Consider the following 16,986-nt stretch of genomic DNA (forward strand, 5'->3'; position numbering starts at 1 on the left):
TTGGAGTCTTGCTGGAATACAAGATTTAAAACATCTATAAAAAGTAGTTGCAAGAAAACAGGACTATGTAGAAGATGACGAGGCTGAAAAATGGTGCACTTGATATGATAAATGATACATGGCCTAGAGGCAATTCAGCATAGTAACAATAAATCCTATTGCTACTATTACTAATAAGCTGGTTTTTATAAAGCACTTATTATGTACCAGACCCTGGTTCTAGGTACTTTATATATCTTAACTAATTTAATCTTCACAATAACCTATTAAGTTGCTATTATTATTAACCTCATATTACAGATAAGAAAACTGAGGTTCTAAAAGGTTGAACAGTTCTTCCTTGATTAAACAGCTAGGAAGTAACAGAACCAGTATTTGAACTCAGAGGCAGAGGGAGTTCAAGAGAGTCTACTTGGTTTAAGGGAGGCCCACATTAGCTGCCTTGTATTTGTGACCCTAAGTGCCACTTAGTTTCCCTAAGCATGTCATTTATACTCTCTGACCCTCAGTTTCCTCGTCAATTAAATGGGGCTAACAATTCCTGCCACACAGGGTATTTATGGGTTAATAAATATAGGTTATAATGATGGTTGGTATTCACTGAGCAGGTGGTTTATGATCTTTACTCTTGGAAATGTGATTAAGAGGGTTTTGTAGTCAGGCTCCATTACAAACTTGTTAGGTGATGTTGGGAAAGTATTTTACATCTTTAGACCTCAGTTTCCTCATCTAAAATGGGAAATACATTTCCACATCTTTATTTTTTTTATTGTTTTATTGCTTAAAGTATTACAAAGGGTATTACATATATGTCCTTCCCCCCCCCCCCGGCCCTTGACAATCCCCTGGCTTCCCCTACCCCCCAGTGTAGGGGTGGGCAAACTTTTTGACTCGAGGGCCACAATGGGTTCTTAAACTGGACTGGAGGGCCAGAACAAAAGCATGGATGGAGTGTTTGTGTGAACTAATATAAATTCAAAGTAAACATAATTACATAAAAGGGTACTGTCTTTTTTTTTTTAGTTTTATTCATTTCAAAAGGGGCGGATCCAGCCCGCAGGCCGTAGTTTGCCCACGGCTGCCCCAGTGTCTTATGTCCATTGGTTATGCTTATATGCATGCATACAAGTCCTTTGGTTGATCTCTTACTCTCCTCCCTCCTGCCCTCCAACCCTCCCTGGCCTTCCCACTGCAGTTTGACAATCAGTTTGCGGCAGCTCTGCCTCTGTATCTATTATTGTTCATAAGTTTATAATGGTCTTTATTAACCATAAATGAGTGAGATCATGTGGTATTTTTTCTTCATTGACTGGCTTATTTCACTTAGCATAATGCTTAATGCATTTCCACATCTTTAAAATAAAGATGGCAACTATTTAGCAGGTTTATCATGAAGATCAAGAAGCAAAATGATGTATAAAAAGTATTTAACACAATTCCTGGCATATAAAAAGCACTCAATAAATAACAATAGTAATAACAGCAATAAATAGATACAAGTTTACTCAGCAAGAAACTTAGAGAACTATGGCTAAAACAAACATGAAAATAGGACAGTCAATATTATTGCCTCATGCCTGATTCTCACTGACTGAGAAGACAAAAAGACACTGAATAGTAACTACACATAACATGCATTCGCGTAAGGGAGAAGCCCAAAAAAGGTCATGTATTCCATGTTGTTGTGGCATGAACAGCTCTGCTTACATACTGATTAGTTGAGTATCATCACTATTGGACATTCCACTGCCCAAGTTGCTCAACTTCAAATGTATTGGGCATTATAGCAATAAAGGGAGCAAAACAATAGCCAGGGGAACCAGTGGAATAGTTGCACTGTAAGGCTCAATGCAGTTTGAGAAGACATTAAATGTTGAACTAGATGTACACAAGTCCTATTCTACACAATAGCCAATGGAGCAAAGTATGTTTAAGGGTTATAAAGCATATTGACCTTATTGGGGTGGATAAACATATTATAAAACTAATTTATGTTTATGATTGCACTACTCGATAAAGTTACTAAAAATCATTACATTGTATACTTGAAATGAGTGAATTTATGATATTCAAATATACCTCAATAAAGTTAAGAGAAATATTTAAACTATTGGAATTAATGCCTATACCTCTTATTATCCTACTAGAGGCCCGATGCACAAAATTCGTGCAAGGGGCTTGGCCCTTGCAGCCCCGGCTTCATTCAAAAAGTCGTCCAGAAGGAGGTCCAGTAGGTCGTTCAGCTGTCTGGTCTAATAGAATACAGTGGGGCCTTGACTTATGAGTGTCCCGACTAACGAGTTTTTCAAGATACAAGCCATTTTTTGCTTTGAGTTGAGAGCTAAAATTCGGGTTACGAGCCAGCTTCAGATACCCCACCGCTAGTTGGTGCAGCAAAGGTCACAGTGAATGCCACAACATCAGCCCAGCATCACGTGTCTCACTCGTTCACTTCTTGATTTGACATACGAATAATTTGAGTTACTACCTCCATTACTGAATGAATTAAACTTGTAAGTCAAGGCCCCACTGTATTAGGTTTTTATTATTACCCTATCTAATAAAAGGGCAATATGCAAATTGACCATCTTTCCAACACACAAGATGGCCTCCCTCATGTGCTCAAAGATGGCCTCCCCCATGTGGACACAAGATGGCCACCACAAGATGACCAGCAGGGAGGGCAGTTGTGGGCCATCAGGCCAGCAAAGGAGGGCAGTTGGGAGGGACCAGGCCTGAAAGGGAGGGCAGTTGGGAGGAACCAGGCCTGCAGGGGAGGGCAGTTGGGGGCGACTAGGGATCGGGCCTAAACAGGCAGTTGGACATCCCTCAAGGGGTCCCAGATTGGAGAGGGTGCAGGCTGGGCTGAGGGACACACACACCCCATGCACGAATTTCATGCACCAGGCATAATATGCTAATGATATGCTAAGGACGCTCAACCACTCTCTATGACATGCACTGAACACCAAGAGGCAGACAGTCAACCAGTCAACCAGTCAACCAGTCACTATGATGTGCACTTACCACCAGGGGGCAGATGCTCCAACCAGTAAGTTAACTTGCTGCTGGGGTACGGCCAATCGGGACTGAAGAAGATGGGCCGGACACACCCTGTAGCCCTCCTACAGTCCCTCCCCAGCTGGACAACCTCCCGCATTCTTCCCCAGCCCTGATCCTGCACCAGTGGGGTCTGAGCCCTCTTGCAATCGGTGCTGAATCCCCTCCCTGAGTGCATGAATTTCGTGCACTGGGCCTCTAGTGTTCATATAAAGAAGAATAAAGAACTGAACTCTACTAAGTACATAACATGTGCCAATCACTCTGCTAAGTGCTTTCCCTTAAGGTGTCCCATTTTATACCTACAACATCTTACAAAGTAAGCATCATTACCTCCACTTTACAAATGAGGAAATTAAAACATGGAGAAAGTGTTTCTTACCTAGAGTCAATTATGTATGAAGGGGTGACAAATTCAGGTCTTTCAAAAATATTATACAATATAATGAGAGAACCCAAACTTTGAGTAAATGTAAATTTTGTCTAATAAGAGTTGTCTTTAAAATCTGACAATTTTATCAGGAATATTTTGACATAAAGCTTCTAAGACTACAATATATTGAGAAACAATATCTGGCAATGTCTGATGAAGCACTGATATGAGTGTTGTGGTCTGTTATTATAGAAAAATTTGAGAGGACAGAGAAATCAGTTTAAGTTAGAGCATTGGGTAAAGTTTTGTGAAGAAGAATAGAGACAGATAAGAAGACATTCCACCTGAAATACACTGTAAGGAAAATTGCATTGCAATTCAAGTTGCTATGATATGGTCTAACTACCAGGTCATTAGTGTAAACATATCCCATCTGAAACTTCTACACAAAATCATTTTAGAAAACAAAGTAGTTAGACTTTCACTTCTATTCTTTGCTTCCACTTATCAGTCTGTATTCACTTTAATATTGCTGACTTTTCCTCTTGGTTGTTTTTTCTTAATAATTTGTTTTAAAATATTTTATTATGAATATTTCCAAATATATAAAGATTAAAAAAGAATCAAACAATACTCAAGATTTTGCCAAACCTGCTTTATCTATTCCTTTTTACTTTTTACAATAAATGATTTTTAAGTGCTATTGCTAGTAGAGTAAAACTAGAATGTAATAAATATCTTTAATTATAGTACATATGTTATACAATATTTTCTACACAATCTGTATTTGTAACATGACATAATATGTATCCTATATAACTGACTTTTCTTTCAAGAAGTAATTTAGCTAAAATATGACTAAACTCAAATGTCCATTTGTCACATGGTAGTCATAGCTGGGACAAAGTGAAATCCTCTCATCACATCTTCATTCAAGTGTTTTCTATAGTTACTATGGCTTTTTAAAAAAATTGATTTTAGAGAGAGGGGAAGGGACAGCAAGACAAAAATAGAAACATCAATGATGAGAGAGAATCATCATTCATTGGCTTCCTCCTGCACGCGCCCTACTGGTGATCAAGCCCACAACCCAGGCATGTGCCCTGACTGGGAATGGAATCAGTGACCTTTTGGTTCATAAGTTCACATGCAACCACTAAGCCACACTGGTGGGGCTATTATGGCTTCTGAATTCTCCTATGGAGTCCCTTCACCACATACTGCGTACACTTGACCTTTCTGTATAATCCTTAATCGTGACAGTATACGAGTTTTTCATCAAAACCCATTATTTCTTTATTTTCTAGGCACATGGCCACCTAGCTGGAGACTGACTACATTCTCCACTTTCCATTACAACTAGGTAAGCAACAAGGTTGAGCCAATGGGATGTGAATGAAAGTGAATATCTGAAGCATTTGGGCCATCTTCTCTTAAAAACCATGAAGGAAGGTGAAGGGATTAGCAAAAGAACAACAACATATATATAGCACACAGACACAGACAACAGTATGGTGATGTCAAGAGGGAAAGGGATGGGGGCTAGATGGAAGTGGGCAAAGGTGGGGCGAATGAGGATGGAAAGAGACTTTGCTTGGGGCAATGGGCACACAATGCAATGTGCAGATGATGTTTTGCTGAGTTGCACGCTTGAACCTGTACAGTTTTGCAAGCCAATGTCACCCCAATAAATTAAATTAATAAAGAAATAAAGAAAAAGAAAGCCACATTACTTTCTCTAGATTTTGTCTCTCTGCCTCTTTGTGCATGCTGGAATATGAATATAGAAGCAACCTAGCTTTGATGATGCAGAGGAGGACAACACCCTAAAGGATGAACAAGCAGAGAGATGGAAGGAATTTGCAACCATGAATAACTCTGTGAAACAGTTGAAAGTGAAGCAGAAATCTCTAAGACCATTATGTGGGAGAAAAGTAAATATCCTATATAATAAAAGCCTAATATGCTAAGTGTCCAGTCGTCTGGTCAGCTGTTCAACCAATCAAAGCATAATATGCTAATGATATGCTAAAGCTGCTCAACTGCTCTCTATTATGTGCACTGACCACCAGGGGGCAGATGCTCCGACTAGTAGGTTAGCTTGCTGCTGGGGTCTGGCTGATCAGGACTGAGTGAGATGGGCCAGACATGCAGTCCCTCCCCATCTGGCTGACCTCACATGTCCCTCTGTGGCCCCGATTGTGCACCAGTGGGGTCCCTCGGCCTAGTCTGTGTCCTCTTGCAATCCAAGCTGAGGAACCGCCCCCCCCCCAAGTGCACAGATTTTGTGCACCGGGACTCTAGTATTGAATAAATTAATAAACAAATCTCTTATGTAAGCCACTGTATTTTGGCAGCTCTTTGTTACAGCAGATTAACCTGTACCCTAATTCTTACACTAATAGAACATGCTACAGTATAGAGAAAATAATAGCTTTGCAGGTCAGTCAGGTCTAGAAATTCTAGTTCTGTCACATATATTTGATATTTGTAAGTTATTAAACCTGTATGAACTCATTTTCTCATCTGCAAAATAGTGGTGCCAATATCTACTCCTGGTGTTGCTATGAGAATTCTGTGAGACAATGGGTGTATATCATTTTGCATGTTCTTTAAATACAGTGCAGTGCTTAATAAGTGTTCTTTCATAACCTTTTGTTGCACTCATTAAAAAAAGTGTTTTCTGCTTTATTTATTGAGCTGATTTTTTTATTGAATATTTTCACTAATAACATCAGCCACTTTAGTTAATCCAATCAACATCCAGTGTTACACATCTTTTTCTTTCTTTCTTTCTTTCTTTCTTTCTTTCTTTCTTTCTTTCTTTCTTTCTTTCTTTCTTTCTTTCTTTCTTTTTGATTTTTAAAATAGAATTTTAGATATACAGAGCCATTATAAAAGTTAGACAGTCAGCAAGAGAAAATAATTTTAACATACTTTTTGATGTTTTGCAGATCTACATGTCATAGCTATGATGGCTCAGTGAACAAACAAATATGTTCTGTCTTCTGGGATGAAATGACGGGTAAGAGAGGCATTTGTATTAATACAAGGTTGAATCACAAGTCCTTACAACATCCTTGTATTAAAACAGGAAATGTGGTTAATCCCTGAAGTCTTTGCAGGATTTCATCATTGTGGTTTACTATGTAAACTCAAATGATAAAAGTGAAACAGGAGCCCAGTGACTCCTTAAAAATCACATTGCTTATTGAAATGGTGTAAAAAGAGGGATTGGATCCAGGCTGGTGTGGGTCAGTGGTTGCGTGTCAACTCATGCACCAAGAAATCGTTGGTTGGATTCCCAGTTGGTCAGGGCACATGCCCAGATTGTGGGCTCAGTCCCCAGAGGCAGGCATGCAGGAGGCAGCAGATCAATGATTCTGTCTCATCATTGATGTTTCTATCTCTTTCCCTCTTCCTTCCTCTCTGAAATCAATAAAAAATATTTAAAAAAACACACACAAAAAAGAGGAATTGGAATTACAGTGATTAGATACCATGAAGAATGCTTTATTCAGTATTCAGTCTATGTATTAGAAACACAATCATTATTATTGCATTATTTTCAAAGGATAAGTAGCTGTGAAGTGATAGCACAGAGAAATTCATTGAAATTATAACTGAGAAATTGGTAGCCAGACCAGGAACATACCTCAGAAATATACATTACATTTGAGATTTCCTTTGTGGGTCTTAAAATCAGTAATTTGGGGCCCCTCAAGCTCAGGTGAGTCCCATAATCCTATGTTGGTGACAAAATGCACCCTTGGACAATTTTCTCCTAGTGCACAGATATCTATTTTGGAAAAGACACATGGGTTAATGATACACTGATATTATTTGCTACTAATAAAAAATGTGAAAGATTAATATTTCTGGTGCTTGAAACCCCTTTCTGATCAACCGACCAAATAGAGTAATGAGATGGAGGACAATTGTTTCCTATATCTTGTAATCAATAATGCTCACCATCTGTAAGGAATTTTCCTCCCCAGATACTTAAAGGAATTGCAGTATGAGTTATTTTCTATCAAATGGGATTAACTTTGTTCTGTGTGGAACATTCTTGATTTTCTCTGCCAAGGAGTGCAGCAGTTTTGTGTGTTATGCAATACTGCTCACTACAGACCGTCAAACTCATTTCATTTGTGACAAGAGCTGGAATTAAACCTTGTTCTCCAGAGATGTGCTGCCCATGTATTAATCTGATCTGTGCTTCCTTCCAAGCTACCTTGTATTATTGTTACAGCACTTCTCTTTCTGCTGCAAAATCTACCTTCTTTATTTGTTTATATTTTTTAAAAGTAAGGGAAAAATCATTTTTGAGTTTGCCCTATCTAGAGAAAAAAGTTTTGTTAGTTCTGTTTGGCATGGGGTCAGCCTTCTCCTGAGCTCCAGCAGGCACAGGCAGGCCATGTCACCATATTTCTCTTATTTACTACCTGCTGTTCTCGTTCTGACTTCTTCACCTTTGATTTAAAGTCACCTCTAATGTTGCAAAATAACATGAAGCCCTAATATTCAGGAAGCTTCAAACTGTCTTACCTGTGTCAAAAGATTGCCATTTTTATATCTCATCTGAGACTACAAATCATTGCCTTCATATTCTGTCTCAAGATGACCAGAGACACCAAATCATGTAGTCCTGGGTTAGGGGGTTGCATGGGTGATTCTTGATCATTGCTAATAAAGGATGATGGATAAATGGCTGAGTTCTATTTTTAAACTTATATAGATTTGAACTAGCATGAACATATGTGTGTCTTTTCCTCTAGGAGAACCTATTTTTTAAATATTAGTAAGTAACAAAAATACACTTTTAAATTTGCTCAGATAGCATTTCCCACTGAAAAGACCAAGGCCATTTATAATTAATTGTTTTAATTGATTTTGAAATTGGGTAAACACAAAGATTAAAATAAGATACAAATGTGTCATTTGCTATCATAATTTAATAAAACATAATGCATGGCCCCTGGGAATGTGTCTTAGTTTAAATTCTGGTCATTAATTAAAAGCAATGGCTACTTATTTGAATTGTACAATTTTGAGGAAGACTGTGAATACTGTCATTTTAGAAAGTGATTTTTCATGTTAAGAAATATAATTGGGCTTAATCAGTATTAATGGTCACATTGTGGTGTCCCTAACATTCTAACACACTCTTATGCTAATAGGAATGTCAGTTCATGGCACCTCTTCAATACTAAATGACTCTTGATTGGCTGTTGGGAAAGCATTTTTTTTTTCTTGGTATAATGCTTCAGCATGAAAGTGTGTGGAAGGTATACTTGGTGAAAGGAATTTCAGGTATATGATGGGATATTCATCAGCCTTTTTGTTAAGTTTGACTTAATTTAAAAATTCCATGTCAGAAACTCTGTGCATTTAGACTCTCTCTCTATTGGAACCTGGGGCCTACAGTCCTTAGGGAAATATAATAATACAAATTTATTCATATTTTTTCTAATTTTTTCTCTTGTAGGAAGTTAGTTCTGTACCCATTAAGGACAATTACTTTATTGGGCCAGTTGGTAGATTAAACAGTCCAATTAATATAATTGAAAATATTCTGGCAATAAAAGAAGTGTTTTGATAAATTCTTATCTTCAGACTATCTGAACATACATTGAAATTGCATTCTAATGATACACTTGATTTACATAACAACTTTTTAAAGGCCTTATGGATTCAGAGTGTGAAGCAGAATATATTTTTCCCCATTTCCCTTCAACTATGGGAATTAAGGTTTAACAGATAAAATTTCCTGAAGGTTGTAGTGCCAGAGAGAGAATGTAACTGATTCTGGAGAGTGGACATGGTTTTTACTTTGTCCTAGAATGGTTTGTCCAGGCCAAATGATAACTCATTCTTCCTTCATCTCTAAAAAAATAAGAAGGCTTCAAGGGTCTTCAGTTATTCACAGAAGACCATGGGCAGACCTAGGAAGCTGGTTCCTTCACCACGAATGATTACTGAATCCTATCTTGGTGACCTTCAAATGAGGAATGAAACTACATATGCATTTTTATACATCATAATTTTTTTCTCCCCTATGGGAGAGAAAGCCACACATATCTGTATCGGAAAGAGAAAATGAAACGGTTGATAATAGCCACTGTTGACAATGGTAAGAGACAGTGGTTACTTTCACTGCTGTGAGAACATACATTGATTAAACATTTTTTCAGAGGTCAATTGGCAATATGGAGCAAAACATAAGGGCACGTGTCTTTTATTTTCACTTATACTTTCTATTTTAAAGAATCTATCAAGCACTACTGTTTGTGGCAATATGTTAATTAAATGATCTGAAGGAATGTTTTTAATGCAGAAAAAAACCACAACTAGATCCTGCAAGTATAATATTTGTTGTATTGCTTGGGAGTCATAGAATAAAGAAAATCCCCAAGATTGTCCTAGTGGCAAATGCTGAAAACCACAATGTAGGTAACAAAAAGACATATTTGAATCCAAGAATCCTGGGTGAAGTGGAGGCCCCTGGATGGATGATAAAAATGAAAATGTCCCAGGTCAGTAACACCCCATGGCTCTCAGAAAAAGCAAATACAATTCTTCTTTGGAGGGAAGAATTCGGGGTATACAACACTAAAGAAAGAAATAACTCTAAGCTCACAAACGAAGTTCACAAAACATACAATGAAATGAAACACCAAGAGTTAGAATCAGCAAGAATAAATAACAACAAAAGCACAATATATTTAGGCCCATAGGGATTCCAGAATTTTAAATTATCAAATATAGAATATATGAAACTACCGTGAAATGGAAAACCACAATGAATAAAGAATGAAGGTATTAAATGAGTAGTCAACAAGAAACTACAAAATGTGAGCAGACAGGTTTGAAAAAGAACTAATCTATAATAATAAAAGTATAATATGCCAATTAGACCAGACAACCTTCCAGATGTCCTTCTGGATGACCTTCCGGATGAAGCCTGGGCTGTGAGGGAAGCCCGGATTCCAAGTGCCAGAGGGAAGCCAGTGCCAGCAGCCGGGAGAAGAAAGGCCTACTCTTGCATGAATTTCGTGCATTGGGCCTCTAATTAAAACAATAAAATGAAAAAGGTCATTCTTTAAATACATGATAAAATTAATGGATAAGTTAAGCAGTGAATAGACAAATGTAATAGAAAGAGAGCTCAGAAAAAGATCTATGTTATATATCAGGATTTAATATACAATCAAAGTAGCTAAGGAGACTTTATTTTGCTCTATCCTTGAATAGAGGGACATCAGATTGTGGCCAGTGGGCCAAATCCAGGCAACCATGTGCATTTGATTATGTCCTGTCTGTGGTTGCTTTTGCTCTACAAAGGCAGAGTTTAGTAGCTGCAATAAAGACTGGATAACCCTTAAACTTTGAAACATTTACTATCTGGACCTTTACAGAAGAGTGATTCTAACCCCTGTCCTTGAAATACTATTTTTTCTAAGTTTACAATCATAAAGATATTCACTTTTTCGAAATTGTATAATAGAGTCATTGCAATTAAAGTCCTAACATATTATTATGAGGTAATTTACAAGCAATTCCAAAATTTATATGGAAGAACAAGTACCCAGGAATAAATCAAGAGAAACCTGAAGAAGAAGAAAAAGAAAAAAAAAACTACACTACTGAATATCATTAATTATTATAATGATATGGAAATTATGACAATATTCTATTGGCTCAGATATAATAATCTTAGTCATTATTATTAGAAATAGTAATAGTTAACACGTATGGCACTTACCATGTTCTAGGCACTGATAAAATCAACCCATTTAATCTTTGTATCAACCTTATGAGGCTAGTATTCCTTATCTCCAGTTCACAAATTAAAAAATATAATAAGCAAAATGACGAATGAACAAATAGAGGTTTCAGAAGGAGACTTGGTGTTCTATTTAATGCTCCCTAACAAGTCATCCCGAAACTTAGTGGTTCGAATTAACAACAATCATTTATTATCTATCACACTTTCTGTGACAAAAGAATTTGGGAGTGCTCAGCTGGGAGGTTCTAGCTCAGATCTCATCAGGTTGTAGTTATATGGTGGCAAGGATCTTTTCAAAGGCTTTGGTGCCTTGACTGGGAAAACTCAAACAACTGGGGACTGGACTACTTTGTCCTTAGCTATTTCTCTTTATTTTCTTATGATTTTTTTCTGTATGGTAGCTTCAGCATAGCTCAAATTCTTCCATGGTCTCTTAAGGCTAGACAGAGAAGCTGCGTCATCTTTTATGCTCTACCCTAGAAATTAACCAGGGTTACTTCCACTGTAGTCATTGACATGACCAGATTCAAGGGGAGAAAACACAGACTCCACCTCTCTATGAAGAATACCAATGGTGCAGTGTAATAAGACCATGTTAAGTGGGCTATATTCATGCAACCATCTTTGAAATATAGACTCGGCCACCCTCTGGCATATGTGGAAACAATATATGCTTGAGGTGCCATGGCAGATCAATGAGGAAAGGATAGACTATTTTATAAGTTGTGCTGAGACAACTGGTTATTTTTAAAAGAGAACGTGATTGTGCCCTTACCAAACTAACACCTGATTAATTAAGGGCTTAATATGAAAGACAAAATCAGGAAACAGAAAAATAGCTTTATGGCCTCAAACTAAAAGATTTTTTAAAAAATTTTATTGGTTTCAGAGAGGAAGGATGTGAGAGAGAAAGATAGAAACATCAATGATGAGAGTGAATCATCGATTGGCTGCCTCCTGCATATCCCACATGGGGATAGAGCCCACAACCCAGGCATGTATGCTGAACAGGAATTGAACTATGACCTCCTGGTTCATAGGTCAAAGCTCAACCACTGAGCCACGCCGACCAGGCAAACTAAAGGATATTTGGACATACAAAGCACTCACCATAAAATATAAGACTAATAAATTTCATTACATTAAATAAGAATGTCTATTCATGAAAAAAACACAATAAAGTGAGAAGACAAACTAAAATGAAGTGTTTATAAAAAGGTCAAAAGTATGCAAATCAAGTACATTACTTATGCATTCATGAATAAGAGAAAACCCTTTAAAAACCAAAATGCAAATATTCAGGAAACTCTAAGTGTATTGCAGGCAGAATAAGCAGGAGAATGAGACAGGGGTATGGAAGGAGCACACAGGGATAGAAACTATTTTTATATATGATGTGCATGTTTACATACTTATAGATATACTTGTATGTACATAGAAAAATGGTAAAGGATAGAAATTAAAATGGCATTGGTGCTTATTGCTTAAGAGTATGAATGAGGGAAAAGATAACATGCCTTACTTCTTAAGTGGAGTGATATATTCATGCTTAATCATTTTATTATTATGCTTCAGATATTACATACATGGCACAGTTATTTTAAACACATAAAATAATACCTGTTATACATACCAAACATGTATCATACAAAAATTGTTGCATAACTATGCAAAAACATGTACCAAAAAACATGCATTGCAAAATTATTTTAATAGCAACAAACTGGAAACAACCAAAATGTTCATATCAGGAGAGTAAATAAATTATGATACACATTAAAAGGAATGCTTTGTGTCCATCACAAAGAATGTGGAGTATTTGTATGTTCTGACATATAAGCTAATCTTTGATATATTGAATGCAAAAAAGAACCCCCCCCCCCGCAAAAAAAAAAACACAAGTTGCACAGGAGGTTTAGAATATGATTGTATTTTTGTGAGAAGAAACATTTAATATCTGTAAATATATACAATGTATTTATATATCATATAATACACAGACTATACATAAATATATGACATCTATATGTAAGTATTTAAATATTTTTATATGATGTGCATGTTTACATACATGTAGATATGCTTGTATGTACATAGAAAAATGCTAAAGGATACAAATTAAAATTGCATTGGTGCTTATTTCTTAAGAATATGAATGAGGGAAAATACAACATTTAATTTTAACACTTTATATTTCTCTATTGTTTGATTTTTTTCAAAAATAATGTACTATTTTTGAGAAAATATATTTTAGTGAAAATTAAACACAAATATCTCTTTTTTTTCCAACTTTAATTTAATTTTATTTTAATCATAACCATCCTAATGGATGTGCAGGGGTACTCATTATGGGTTTTTTAAATTTTAAATTCTTTATTGTTTAAAGTATTGCATAAGTCTCCTTTTCCCCCCATTGACCTCTCCCTGGCCACTCCCACCCCTCAGCACGTGTCCTCACCAACCCCCCATCTGCGTCCATTGGTTATGCTCATATGCATGCATACAAGTCCTTTAGTTGATCTCTCAACCCCTCATCCCCCGCCTTCCCTCATAAGTTGGACAGTCTATTTGATGCTTCTATGACTCTGGTTCTATTTTGGTTCCTCAGTTTATGTTGTTCATTATATTTCACAAATGAGTGAGATTATGTGATATTTATCTTTCTCTGATTGTCCTATTTTGCTTAGCATAATGCTCTCCAGTTCCATCCATGCTGTTGCAAATGGCTTCTTTTTTACCGCAGCATAGTATTCCATTGTGTAGATGTACCACAGTTTTCTAAGCCACGAATCTGCTGATGGGCACTTAGGCTGTTCCCAAATCTTACTGGTAGCTATTATTCTAGTAAATTGTGCTGCTATGATCCATACCACCTTGAACACACCGGATCTCATCTCCTCTCTTTCTGACCCTCAGCATCAAAAAGGCCTGCCAAAAGCCAATAAATTTCTATTTGATTTTTTCAAAAGGAATTCAGGCACTATACCTGCTATACTAAGAAAGATTGTTGCTATGACATGGCTGACGATGGACTCTGGTTATGATTTGGTGAGGAGGCAGTGTATCAGAGTTCTTTTGTATATAGAGGTCACTATAAACTGATGTGTTCTAACTCATGGGTTGCCAGAATATCAGAAATAAATGAAAATGCATTTGTCTCTTTATGAGCAAAGTTTTTCTTTTTTTTCTCACTTGCTGATGGCATTTTTATTGTTGTTCTCCTGTACTTTTCCATCCAATTAAATCCCCTGTGAATGTAGTCTTGCCAATTATTCAAAAGCAGTTAGAAGTTTTGAATTGCTGCTTATGCTCTTGTTTCCCATAGCAGCTTTCCCTCCTTCCTCACAGCCTTTCTACTAGGCCTTATATCAACAGGTTCGTAGAATAGAAGCATCCGAGCCCAGGAACAATATTGAGATAATATACTAGGTGTATGTATGTGTTTTTCTTATTATTTAATCTAATGACATTTTCCTTCTAAAAGAACTTGTCACAAAAACTGGCATTTTCTCCTTGAAGGTGCTAGTGGCCATTTCATACACTAAAGGAAGGCAGAATCAAGGCAGTGCCATGCTGATTTTTCTGACTGCTATACTTCTTGTCCATTATAACCCCAAAGCTTTCTTCCTCAGGCCTTTCTTCTTTCCCACTCCCATCAGCCCTTCAAAAGGGCCTATTGCCTGGTAAAGTATAAAGGATTAAGAAAAACATCCCTGCTGTGAATCAAAGCCCCAAACTGTCCACTTTCATTTTTTTAAAAAACAGCATTATTATAAAGTTGGAAAAATCACCACAATAGCAGTATATATCGAAGAGTATAAAACATCTTGAACTAAGAACATAGCAAAGGTTTTAAGTCTGTTCTTAGAAAACTGAAACATACAAAAAGATCCAAATTCTCCAAGTTGTGAATTTCAAAACAGAAGAAATAGTTTGTGATTTAAAGAGACAAAAATGTCAAATACAATACGGAGTTTACATGAGACCTGAAGAAAAATGTGAATTACTTGTAACAGAATTAAAAATTAATAATAAATAAGCATCACAAGAAACTTTAGCATGAGTTGATCAGACATTCTGCAGTAGGGAAGAATACATCTGTAGCGTGGGCTTCTTCTGCTATATTTCTTAAAATGCACCTCGCTGACAAGTTTTAATCCTCTTTTGGCTCCTTTTCTATCTCTTCCTCCTCCTCTCCTCATCACTACCCTCTGTGTTCAGTGAATTCTTTACACCACAAAAATTCGCTTCATTGCCGTTTGTCAAAGTAATTCCAAGGTTGGTTCTGCCAGGTTACCTGATACGTATCGGCCCTGACTTCCCTCTGGCTTTATCACCTTTCTCAGGCTGGATGCTCTTCTTACCGCTTCCCTTTATGTTGATGGCTACAAAGCAGTCTGAAAAATGAATAGTCCTATAGTTGAAAATCAATCATTGACTTATAATAATGGAGCTGTCCTTGGAGAAAAACAAAACAAAACTGGTAGCAACATGTTTGGTTGCTAAGCTTTAGCTAAACGAGGACCAGAGGGCAGGCTGTCTGCCTATGCAAACTACTGCTAGTAGGAGTTTTACAAAATATTTTGGCTGCCGTCCTGCAGTAGCACCAGGCTGTGTTATCTTTTGTGCCAGGCACCTGTGATTAGGACCACGGGGGGCTGTCACTTTGAGGTACATGCAGAACAAAGCATAAAAAGGTTTTAAAAATTGATATGCAAGGGGTATATGTTTTTTAGTATAACTTTCCACTGTGAGGAAACACATTTCCGTTAGACTTCCTGTTGTCAAGATAAATGCAAAAATAAAATCTTAGAAAATAGTTTAAAATTTAAATGGCTATTGGCCAAAATATTTTTATTTTCTGAGAAATATGTTTCTTACAGGCTAAAGTGCCAAATTATTCTATGGTTACTTGAGAATTGCCTTTGGAAGGTATTAAACCTCCTGCAGTGCTAGCTCATTGACTAATGGTAAAAACTGTTTTATGATGAACTGTTTGTTGATGTGGTCATTTAATTTTTTTTCCATTTTGTCACTTAGGCATTTGCAAAGTAAAAATTCTAAGGATACATAAATATGAGAATCATTGTTAGGAAGAGTAGTAACTCTTATATAATTCCCAAAGGTAGAACCATGCCACCTAATAGAGAATGGCACTTGTTTTTTGGAAAAATAAGGCTTAGGTTCTTAAGCCAATTTGCTTCTGGTAGAAGGTAGTAATATTGCAAACAGGCAAACCAATGAGGTATTTGAACTATAAGAGAATTCTAATCTCAGCAGGACAGTGTAAATCTATACTCTGTGGAGTCTTTCAGTCTGGGAAACCAGCTGGGCTAGATTAAAACTTATAAACTCGGCCTCAATGAACTTGGTTCCCTGTAACTGAAGAAAGAAAAACATGATCTTTCTTAAGATGGATTTAACTCAGGCATGTCTGCATGATTCCAGAACCATAGGTTAGGTTAGTCAGCTCAATCAAACATTTACTAAAGTCAGTGGTTAAAAAAAAGTCTCAAGAAATAACACATTTTTTGTAGCCCCAAAACCATTTGACAGATTTTTTTTTTCCTTTTGCCAATTGAATTTCCATTGTGTAAAGAGAGCCTAAGGCCATGATTCCTAATCCTCCTTGTGTAACAACTCAAGTTGTCTCCAAGAATGTAAGGAGCTGTCAAAAAAATTCAAAATAAAATTACTTTTAATTCATTTCACATTACAAAAATATGCTACATAGTAAGTTATTGAAAGTCATGAACTCAAATAC

The sequence above is a fragment of the Myotis daubentonii genome, chromosome X (assembly GCF_963259705.1).
Source record: "Myotis daubentonii chromosome X, mMyoDau2.1, whole genome shotgun sequence".
In the NCBI taxonomy this organism is placed as follows: domain Eukaryota; kingdom Metazoa; phylum Chordata; class Mammalia; order Chiroptera; family Vespertilionidae; genus Myotis; species Myotis daubentonii.